Genomic DNA, 10,339 nt, shown 5'->3' on the forward strand with positions numbered 1-10,339 from the left:
GAACCGGGGCCCTCTGGCATCCCAAGCGAGTTCTTAACCATCGCGCCACTCGGCCGGCCCACTCTCCAGCATTTCTTAACCAGGATACCAACTGTCCTAATTCAAATGTTGATTTCCTTGCAACTTAGTTTCATTTTCTCTCCCAGGAATAGAACACTTTAAACTGTTCTTACTGTCTCAAGAATTCATACTATTTTCATGTTACTAGTTGTAATCAACATGGAGGAGAGTCTCCCAAGCTGAGCTGAAATAATATTGCTCTCTTGGGACAGTTGGTACAATCGCTGAATTTCTCTTTACACTGGTCCCTTCCACGTTTGCCTTCACAGTGTGGTGAAAAGAGGCTCCTGCTTCAATCCAGTCACTCATTCCACAAGTACATATTGAGCACCTACTATGCATACGGATTGGGGATATAGCCTTGAGCAAGACAGACACAATCCAGCTCTTAAGGAGATTATAATTAAATCATGGTAGGAGGCAAGGAATTGGGGATGGTAGAGGTAAAATTTTTCACAATACCAGTGCAAATAGATTAGTTGTTGAAAAAAAAAAGGTGCCTGTGAATAAAGTCATCCCCAATAGACTAATAAGTACACAATTAAATATTAGGTAGGGTCCTAGTAATATTTTAGAAGAGAGACAGTCATCATGACTTTAACAATAATAAGTACAGTAATAATGGCTAATATAAGTCATGATGGTTTGTAAGAGTCACTTCATTTCATGTCCAACAGCAAGGCAATTTTTAATATTTCTTTTTAAAAAATCTGCAAAAATTTGTTTCTTATTTTTCAAAGGGAAAGGACTTCAGCATATCTGTATTTGACAAAAAGCAAATTGCAAAATTTTTTAAATTAATGAGGAGATACATTTTTTTCTGACCCCAACAATTCTCTATCCCCCAAAGACAAAACTTTCCAAATATACCTTACAATGTCCTGGTAATCTCTGGAAGTTGTAATACTTCAGCACCTGAGATGTAAACCAGAAATAATTCTATTTTTATCTGCGGACAAGAGGGAGGTTATGATACCATCTTTAATAGCATAAGGTCCATGTAATGGAATATATCTGATAACTGATCTTTAAAAATCTTCATGCGGAATGCTGATTTTATTTTGAACTTCAAATCCAGCTAATAAGCATGCATTCATCCTGTTCAGATTTCATTATTTGTGATTCTGATGTAACTTCAAGAGTAGGCAGTTAGACAGTAAGTGGAAGCAATTATTTCGTCTCCTAGTCAGCATTTTTATTTATTTCTGCTGGCTCATAAGTTCCTTGATATGGTCACATCAAGCCAACTTTTCCTTAATTTGCGAGCAGTCAGAGGAAGGAGTTACGACTCTGAAATCATAGCAGTAAATCGGGCTTTTAGCTTTGGTGACTCCACAAGGCATCTAGTGATGGCTGGGTTAGCATTTATTCATTTTTGCCTTTGCTGTTATTTTCTCCCCACATAAATTGCTTGCCAAATGGTTCTGGAAGCAGCATAGTTGTTTTCACTTGGAACAACCCACTGTCGAATGCTTCTATTTCTTTTGCTGTCAAATTTGGTAACTTGGTCAGATTTGCTATAGCGCTAGTCACAAGTAAATCAGCACTTCATGTGAAATTTCTCATTTTTATTGTCGAGATGTTAAATGCAATCTAGACTCATAAAACGATTTATTTCCCTGCTGAGTAGAAAGGACAATAATCAAGTTTATCCAAAGTCATTATAGTCACCACAGCCTGATAGAACTAGAATCTAAATTATCTCTAGAATCCCTTATGCATCCAAAGTCTTTCCTTCTCTCATACTTGCTAGTCTTAGAATAACAAATATTAGTCTCAGTAGTGTCTAGTTCAGGAAGTCATTAATGATTTTTTTTTGTACAGTGCTATGAAATTAACATTCACATATTACTGGGAAAATGTATACACATTTTAAGAGATGTTACATTTTTTGTCACTCTGTATATTTCACTTGGGTCCCCAACAGGTACAAAATGCTGTCAGGTTGGAAGGAAAGTCAGTGTTTTAGAAATGGAGAAACCAAAAGCCGGAAGCTAAATGACTCATCCAGTATGATACCGGTAACAGTGGCCCTGCTGATGCTAGAATCTTCTGCCTCCCTGACCATTGCTCCTCACTCTATAATCCCTCCAGGGAACCAAATAGAATAAAGTTAGAAAATAGATGCCGTATGTTTGATAATTCACAAGAAGATCTCATTGTTGGGCTAGATAAGCAAATGTGACCTTTTGTTTGGTTCTGTTAAAAAACAAAAAAACAAAATCACCATGATCCTTTATCTCTTATTTAATTTCTGTAATCCCTCAGGGTTTTTTCCACTCCTTTAACCAAGTCCATTTGATAAAGATGCCCTTTTGTCTAATGGTTTTTTCTTTCAGATAATGAAACAAGTATGAGCTTTGAAATTTTATCAGCCTAGGTTTGAAGCTCAATTCTTTTACCATTTGTGTGACCTAAGGCATGAAAAAAATCTCTCCCAAGCAGAACAGTAGATAAATTAAAACTTACCTCCTCATTGAATTTCTGTGAGGTTTTTAATGATGATTAATCAGTATATGCACAGTACCTGGTACAGTGACGGTAACCCACAAATGTGAGTTCCTTTCCTTTGATATGATCATATTCTATCTTCTGTGTACATTTAGATTACATACTTAATGCACTGCAATTATGGCCAAGGAAATAAGAATGGGAAAATGAAGCTAAGATGAATTCAATGCACATCCTCTAAATATAATATTTTTCTGGTCCAAAATCTGTATCAGCGTGATGAATGTATTGGGTTGTCGGAAAAGTCATTATGTATTTTTTTGTGTGTTTTTCTTTGCAAAAATGCATCATGACTTTTCCTACAACCCAATATATTAAAGTATACAGACTCTCCTACTGGAGTAAAAATCTTAGTAATTTATGCATACAAATAGTTTAATTTAGGAAATTGTGAAAAATACAAAGATTTTTTTTTCAATCCAGTGCCACAGGCTCACTCTGAAAGGAGGATTGAACCTACATAAACCGTTAGTCTACCATTCATTCATTTGTTAAATAAATATTTATTGAGTTCCTATTATGTGTCTGGCTGACTTCCTGGAGTCTGGTTAGTTTCCAGGTAGAGAAACAGCCAAAAGGTACAATCAGTGTTTTTGAATTTTAAGGTGTCTCCAGTTGATGTGGAAAGAGGTCAAGTAAATTGGAATCCAATTGGAATTCAAAATAGACCTGAAACTAAGAAATCCTTGCAACTGTTGAGCTATTTCATTACGGCAAGTATTAGGGAGGGGAAAATGGCCCCTTCAGTTAAGTGTCAGCAGGGTTATTTCTACCAGACTTCATATGGATTAGATATATCCATGAAAAACTGCCTTCTGGGCAGCTGGCCCCAGATTCCTGGGCATCCCTGGGAAAATGACATAAGAATGTTCCTCTTGTTTTGGACTCTGATTTTAATTATGGATGTCAAAGTTTTAAAAAACCTTACTTAAGTCATCTAATCCACGCCTTTATTTTATAAGTAAGGAAATTGAGACCCAGAGACTTGCCCAAGATCACATACCTATCTAGAAGCAGAGATGGGACTGGGATGGCTTCAGGACAAAGACATCTGAGAGCAATTGCTGCCTCTGAAGCAGAGTGTCATGATGAAATCAGTGTTTGACTCCTTTAACTGGGCTTTAATTCCCCCTTAGAGGGTCATAGGGTGAATTAAATACACAAAGGAGGAAGGAGTGGTAGAGATGCTTATATGAGAATGCTGCTTTTTGTGCAATATTTAAAACTGAGCTAGAAGCCTTTAAAAAAAAAGGGGGGGGGTGCGTGTTGTTAGAAACTCATATGAAAAACCATCTTCCAAAAATGACAAAGACTTTTTGGTGAGAATTTGGGGATACAAGTTTGAAGGCACAGGCCTATCACTGCTAAGAGCAGTTCTCTTTTGTATAGATGATTAGAAAGTGTCTTAGGGGTTGATAAATTTTAATACCTTCTTTCTAAATACCTTGCAGAGTCATAGGACATACCCATCCCCTTATAAAAAACAACAACAAAGGTCTGATGGTAGGAAATGATGATTTGACATTAAATAACAAAATGTGATCTCAAATACACACACACACAAAATTGTGCATGAAAAAAACCTGAAAGAAAATATTCCAAAATATCAATAGTAGTTATCTCTGTATTATGGGTGATTTGTTTCCTTTTTAACACTTTTTTTGGTGTTCGCTAACTTTTCTGCAATGAATATGCACTATATTTATTTGTTAAAAGGTATCATGTATATATGTATGTGTGTATGAATATACACACACTTATAAGAGTATTTTAAGAGTTATTATCTTCTTGGTAAGGACTTGGTGCTAGTGTCATAACCATATAACAGGCAGCATGAAAAATTGGAAGATGGGTGGGAGGTTCATTAAATTATTTTCCTAGACATATAGGATCTGCACTTCTGGATCGACTGCTGCATAACAGTCTCAGGCAGACAGGCTTGAATGAACAAATGAACTTTGGGGTGTTATTTAAGATGCGGCAGGAGGTAAAAGCAGGGCTTAAGTAGAAAGCTACCACCCCACACCCCACTCCCAGTCCCCATGGTGCCACCCACAAACATCAAAGTTTGAGGAAACCCCACTATCTTCTTCTATTCTGGTACTGGGTAACTTTCTTTTCAATATCCTGACCAACTCCTCCCCACCAACCACCACTCACAAGAAAAAAACACAAAAAAAACCTTAGAGTTTAGTTATTGGCTTCCACTCCAGGAATGTAAAATAAACATATGGAGAAGAATGGAAGAAGGCTGGGAACTTTCCTTACCACACATGCATTAATATTAGTCAGGAATACATTTAGATTAAAGCCTCATTTGCTGACTTAAAAGGAGAGAGGTCATCCAAGGAGTATTAAAAAAAATACACTTTGATGAAATCTTAATAATCCTAGGGTTTGTAGAGGACAAATAGCACTTTGAGGGGCCCAATCCTTACTCCTTCAGAATTGTGTCTCTGCTCCCTGCCTTCCAGTTTCCAGCCACTCTCCATGTGTCCTTATGCTGTGCAAACTGCTGAACCCACTTGCTCTTCAGCTGGTGTAGCAGACACCTACCCAAGGATAATTTCACACGAGCCCAGAGATACAGGGACAGGGAAGGGGAGATGCTTGAGAAGTGTACACTGAGGACCCAAGCTGGCGATGAAGGTAGTTTTTATGTCATGCTAGAGTTAAGCAGATCCTGAGTAGGGTTGTTAGGATATAATACAGGACAGCCCTGTGATTTTGAATTTTAGATAACAACACATACACTTGTGTAGCTGTACATACTTACACTAAAAATTATTCTGTTTATCTGAAACTCAAATTTAACTGAGCATCCCATATTTTTATCTGCTGAACTTGGTAAACTTAATCCTGAGTAAGGTAATAATGTCCAAAAAAAATGTTAATCCAATTTAAGCATCTAAACACTGTTGTCAATCCAGTTCTTGTAGTCATTTTCGTATTTGAAATATTTGTATTTTATAGTATTCCTAATCTATACTACTTGGGTATCTGTAACATCCATGATGTCTTTCATTTGTTGGGATGGAGATGACTTTAATGATGATCTGAGATCATTTATATAATTGTAGTCAAGTTTAAGTAAAGTACTTGGAGTATATATTCTCCATATTTAAGAATAATTCTAATTGGTAGCAGGTCCTTTTCATTTTCAGAATTAGCCTGATAACCATTGAGAGAGATTGAGACTACATTCAATTCAGAAGATGACTGATACATTTTCAGTGCATCATCTAGCTAGAAGATGATTGAAATATCTGTGACAATATCAGCAAGGAGTCAGTCCCTTGCTATTTCACAAAGCCCATAACCCCATTGCTAACAATTTCTTTTTGAAACCAAATCAAAGGGGAAATATTCAAAGTAAGATGAAAGGAATTGACTTCACAAAAGACTACATGGTGAATAAAAAAAAATAGCAAGTGATTTTAAAAGTTCTTCATCATGGGACACACTACAATCACTGGCTTTGTCTCTCATAAAGTTTTCTTTTCTATTGTACTAACATTGTGCTTCCATGAGGCTTGCTGAAAACCAGCAGAAAGAGAAAGGTTTCCAGATGCTAATATGTAAATTCAAGCAGCCCATGTCTGCATGGAGCAACCCAGTTACTCAATAATGCTCAAAAGCAAGGTCAGAGGCAAAGCAAACTTGACTTCTCCCAAACAATTGAACAAAACAGAACAAAAACAGACTCATAGAAACAGAGACTAAAGGGGAGGGTGGGAGATGTGCGAAATAAGTGAAGGAGAATATAGTCAATAATGTTGTGATAAGTTGGCATCGTGAGAGATGATTATTATCAATAGATTAATGGGGTGATCACATTGTAAGGTATAAAACTGTCAAATCGGTATATTGTACACCTGAAACTAATATAACTAATATAGTATTTTATACCAACTATACTTAAATAAACTTAAAAAATAAACTGGGCCCATGAGAGCAGACGGGAGGGAAAAATGGAGGGCAAAGCTTATCAGGGATTTCTTGGTTTTGCATATAGGAAGCACGTATATTTTTGTATTTTTTGAAGCAGAATTTAGTGAGTCGCCAGCGATGGTGTAGGCTGCAGTGGGGCTGGCCGGCAGCTGGCTGCTGGCTACACACGGTAGCCCATGGCAACCCACTGCCACAGGGGCTGCAGCCTATGACATCGCCAGCGACTCACAGCAGCCCAGCTCCAGGCTGAGCTGTTGTTCAGCATCTTAGCTGTAGAGGGCAGTGTCACTGGCCCTCATATGTGGGATCCGAACCGGGGCCCTCTAGTGTCCCAAGCCAGCTCTTAACCAATGCGCACACTTTTTAATAAATAGTGTTGGGAAAATTGGACTGACACATGCAAAAAAATGAAATTGGACCACCTCCTTATGCCATATATGAGAATGAATTCAAAATGGATTAAAGACTTAAATGTAAGACCTGAAACCATAAAATTCCTACAAGGAAATATAGGGAGTAAATTTGCAGACATTACCTTGAGTAATATTTATACTGATATATCCCCTCGGGCAAGGGAAGTAAAAGAAAAAATAAAAATATGAGATTACGTCAAACTTAAAAGTTTTTTCACAGCAAAGGAAACCATCAATGAAACGAAAAGGAAGTCTACTGAATGGGAGAAGATATTTGTCAACGATATATCAGTTAAGGGGTTAATATCCAAAATTTATAAAACACTCAAGCAACTCAGCACCAAAAATACAAACACCCCAATTAAAAAATGGGCACTGGATATGAAGAGGCATTTCTCTAAAGAGGACATACAGATGGCCAACAGACATGAAAAAATGTTCAATCTCACTAATCACTAAAGAAATGCAAATAAAAACCACAATGAGATACCACCTCACTCTGGTCAGAATGGCTATCATCAATAAACCAACAAACATGTGCTGGCGGGGTTGTGGAGAAAAGGGAACCATAGTGAACTGTTGGTGGGATTGCAGATTGGTGCAGCCACTATGGAAATCAGTATGGAGGTATCTCAAAAATCTGTAAATGGAGCTACCTTATGACCCAGCAATTCCACTCTTAGGTATCTATCCAGAGAAACCCAAGATGCTAATTTGAAAAAATATATGCATCCCTATGTTTATTGCAGCACTATTTACAATAGCCAAGACTTGGAAACAACTGAAATTCCCATTGGTAGATGACTGAATTAAAAAACTGTGGTATATTTATACCATGAAGTATTACTCAGCTATAAAGGAGAATGAAATCTTACCACTTGCAATGATATGGAAGGACCTAGAGAAAATATATATACGTCTACAAACCTATATATATGAACATATATATACACACACATATATATACATATATGAAAAACTAAAAATAATAAAATAGAAAAACAAAAACAAACAAGGCAACAACAAAAAAAAGAAAAAAAAAGAGTGCCAGTCTTGGTTAAAGTCCACCAAGCTATCTCCAGGTTGTCCTCTGCTGTAGAAAAACTCCTCTGTGTCTTGCAGAGGCAGAGCCAGCCATCCGGCACCCAGAGTGACCCTGGTGTTTTAGATGTGTGGGGCTATGGAGTGTGATTGGTAGTTTTTACTCCTGGGACATAGGGCACTCTTTCCACTGGGGGCTGTGAAGGGTATGAGATTCCCGAACTGCTGATAGCCCAGCACTGCCTCTGTCACTTGCTGCTGCTGGCATGTGACAGCAGCTGAAGCTGCCCTGCTGGGTGATGTGTAGAAAAGGTGGGGGCTGGGTAGGTAATCACAGACTCGATTCAGCCTCTTCTCTAGATCACAGCTGCAAGCTGAGTATTTCCATTACCTGGGGCCTGCCACACCTCTGTAATCTGACACTACTTCAACATTTGGGGACCAGCTTAAGACTCTGGAAGGGCGTGGGTAGGATTGCTGAGGGAGGGTGGGAGTGGGGTCCTGGTTATGGAGTTGTTCCTTCCTTTTGTCTGACTGAAAGAGCCCAGCTGCAGTTTTGAGCTGAGGCTTCTGCCTCAGACGCTGTGCACCACTGTGCTCTGTGCTGAACTCTTGGCAGGATTGCGGGATGTAGGGAAGGAGCCCATCTCCTTGCTGCTGTAATAATCTCTGGTCTGCTTTCTTGAAGCCCTGTGTCTCTGCAGCTGCGGTTGCGGGCTGCATCTCCACACACCTCCCTTCCCTCTTCCCCCACTACCCGGTTTGCCCACCTTCAGGAAATTTTTGTGTGAGTCTCTTAGCTGTTCTGTGTGATGAGCAGAGGTTTCTCTGATGAGTTATAGCTGTTCAATTTGTGGTAATTTTCAGGGGAGAACTCATGGAGCCCATCTCTACTGCCGCCATTTCTTTTGGGTTGTCAGAAAAGTCATGAAGCATTTTTGCGACGAAAAAAATAGAAAAAATATGTCATGACTTTTCCGACAACCCAATATGATGTCTCTCTTAAGTATCTTTTGATGTCTCCCTTTTTTTTCCTTTGACCCAGTCATTCTTTAGTAGCATGTTGTTGAATCTCCACACATTTGTGGCTTTCACCACTTTCTTTCTGCCGTTGATCTCTAATTTCAAAGCATGTGGTCAGAGAATATGCTTGGTATGATTTGAATCTTCTAAAGTTTGCTGAGGTTAGTTTTGTGTCCCATCATATGATCTATCCTTGAGAATGTTTCATGTGCACTAGAGAAGAATGTATAACCTGGTGTTCTGGGATGAAAGGTTCTGCTAATGTCGATTATATCCATTGGGTCTAATGTGTCATTTAAAGATAGTATTTCCTTATTGATTTTCTGTTTGGATGATCTATTCATAACTGTCAATGGGATATTTAGGTCCACTACTATAACTGTGTTTTTGTCAGTTTTCCCCTTTAGATCTGTGAGTAGTTGTTTTAGATATTTTGGTGCTCCCTGATTGAGAGCATATATTTTGATTAGTGTTATGTTTTCTTGATGTATTGTCCTCTTTATCATTAGGAAATGTCCATCTTTGTCTCTTGTTACCTTTTTAATCTTGACATCTATTTCATCAGATATGATTATGGCTATGACTGCATTTCTCTGGATGCCATTTGTTTGGAGTATCTTTTTCCACCTTTTCATTTTGAGTCTATATTTGTCCTTATAGCTGAGATGTAAGCTTGGGTTTACTGTGTGCCTTTTTATTGGTGAGCTCAGTCCATTTACATTTAGGGTGATTATTGATATATGAGTATTTCCTATAGCCATTTTATCTTTTGTTTTCTGTTAGCTCGGTGTCTCCATTGTTTCTTTGCCCTTGTGCTTCTGTCTGTTATTTTAGTTTGGTGATATTGTGTTACTTTTTCCTGTTTCTTTTTTTGTTGTTGTATGTCTCAGTTTTGGATTTTTTCGTGTGGTTACCCCTAAGGCTATATAAAAGAAAGTTTCATATATACAGTAGTGCAGGAGACCAGCTCCCGCAGGGTCCAGGGGTTCCCTCAGGTGGAGGCGGAGTCAGCGAGGAAAAAGGAAAAAAACTCGCGGAGACACAGGAGCGCTTTTTCAAGAAGAGAAGCGTCTCACTTTATTTTACAGCATGCCCCTTTTTATACCGGGCTGTTTAACCATTGTTTCATTAGTATCAGGGTTTTACTTCCTCATAATTCTTATGCTTCAGGGTACAGCTATACCTTTTCTATGTTAAAAACGAACTTATCCCAACTACGCCGCACAAATCCCTCCACCCTCAATGACTGCGATCAAGGCCTGAGCCTCTACATAATCGCCTAAAGGATGGTTACCATGACTACCCAACATTTATTCTAAAAACTGTTGTCTAAACAGGAT

The sequence above is a fragment of the Hipposideros armiger genome, unplaced genomic scaffold (genome assembly GCF_001890085.2).
Source record: "Hipposideros armiger isolate ML-2016 unplaced genomic scaffold, ASM189008v1 scaffold_428, whole genome shotgun sequence".
In the NCBI taxonomy this organism is placed as follows: Eukaryota; Metazoa; Chordata; class Mammalia; order Chiroptera; family Hipposideridae; genus Hipposideros; species Hipposideros armiger.